Source organism: Dipodomys merriami, unplaced genomic scaffold (genome assembly GCF_024711535.1).
Source record: "Dipodomys merriami isolate MVZ:Mamm:240054 unplaced genomic scaffold, mDipMer1.0.p SCAF_25, whole genome shotgun sequence".
Taxonomy (NCBI): domain Eukaryota; kingdom Metazoa; phylum Chordata; class Mammalia; order Rodentia; family Heteromyidae; genus Dipodomys; species Dipodomys merriami.
The window spans coordinates 20,293,974-20,295,375 of record NW_027203937.1 but is presented as its reverse complement, the minus strand read 5'-3'; the positions used below and the strand labels follow the sequence as shown (position 1 = coordinate 20,295,375).

Sequence of the window (1,402 nt, the reverse complement as noted above, 5' to 3'; positions counted from 1 at the left end):
GTCCCCCAAATCAGGACCTCCCTGCCCCAAGCACCAGTCAGATGACACCAGATGCAAAGGCAAGAGGGTTTTATTTGGGCATGCCCAGGTTCCCAGGTGCACGTGACCTCGAGATCCGCAAGGTTCGGGTCAGTGGCTGGGAGCCCCGAGCAGTCTCGGGGATGGTCCTTCTATAGGACCCCTTAGTCCGTTACAGCAGAGCCCGCGCTTTTTTTTTTAGCCAGTAAATTTAAAGTATTACAACCAGGTCTGCACGCAGGCAGCCAATCCTTTCAAAAACAAATCTTACACCTTGACCAATCATTGTTTAGATGGGGTTCAACAGGGTGTACATGCCGAGTTGCATACCTCCGGCCCTTGGTATGAGGAAATGACCTTTATCCGAGTCAGCACCCGTGGTTTGTTCCTGCCAGCTGCAGGATGTGAGCTTATTGATTAACTTGTGAGGCTACTACTTAGTTACCAAAGGGAGGGAGTGTGGGGTAACATAATTTTCTTAGCAAAGCATGTTTATACAGAAGCCAGAAATTGCTTGGTTAGACACAAAATTTTGCTCCCTTTCAAAGGGACTCAGGGTCTGGTTGGTTGGGGAGGGGGTCTTTCAGTATGACCCCCCCAAAAAAAACGATGAGTGAAGAAAGTGAAGAATGCTTGGCCCTAAGTGAAGATGATGGCAGATATGTGAGCGGTGCAGGTACTGGAGGCCTTTTGTTGAGCATCTGATGACGAGACTGACCACTGCCTTGAGGATCAGGGTGTAAGACACAGATAAACAAATGTCAAACACTCCGATCAGGAGTGCCACCATCAGACCACAGATGACATCGACCTTGATACTGGCACAGGATAACTTTACTACAGACACGTAGTCACAGTAAGCATGGGATGTTATTGCTTTCGCAGAAAGGTAAATGCTTGGCCAAGAATGAAAAGGGAATCATCAGTAACACACTTCTGAGGAAGTGGCAAGCCCTGCTTTGGTAATGACAGTAAAGTGGCATAAGGCAATGGGTAGAAAATAGCTACATAATGATCCAGAGCCATGAGCATGAGCACACCAGACTACACACTTGTGAACCCATGGACAAAGAACATCTACAAACTAGGCAAACACTGAAGTTAATTTCCTTCCAACTGAAACAGAAGAAGCAGAGTGCATTGGGTAGAGTGGTTGAGCAGGTCAGCAGGTCAATGGGGGAGAGCGTGGCCAGAAAGAAATACATTGATGGTATAAAGATTTCTCATAATAAATGAGGTATAGGAAGCCAAGGTTGCCCACTAGGGAGATGACATACATTGTACAGACGGGAAGGGAAATCCACACATAGAATGCTTCCAGACCAGGAATCCCATTCAGAATAAACGATTCAGGAGCCACATATGAATTGTTGGCAACCAGCAT

General features: G+C 46.8%; 1 pseudogene; it reads right to left on the bottom strand.

Moving 5' to 3' along the window:
- Positions 1-570: 570 nt before the first annotated feature.
- LOC138836603 (olfactory receptor 52N5-like) lies at positions 571-1,402 on the bottom strand (annotated as a pseudogene).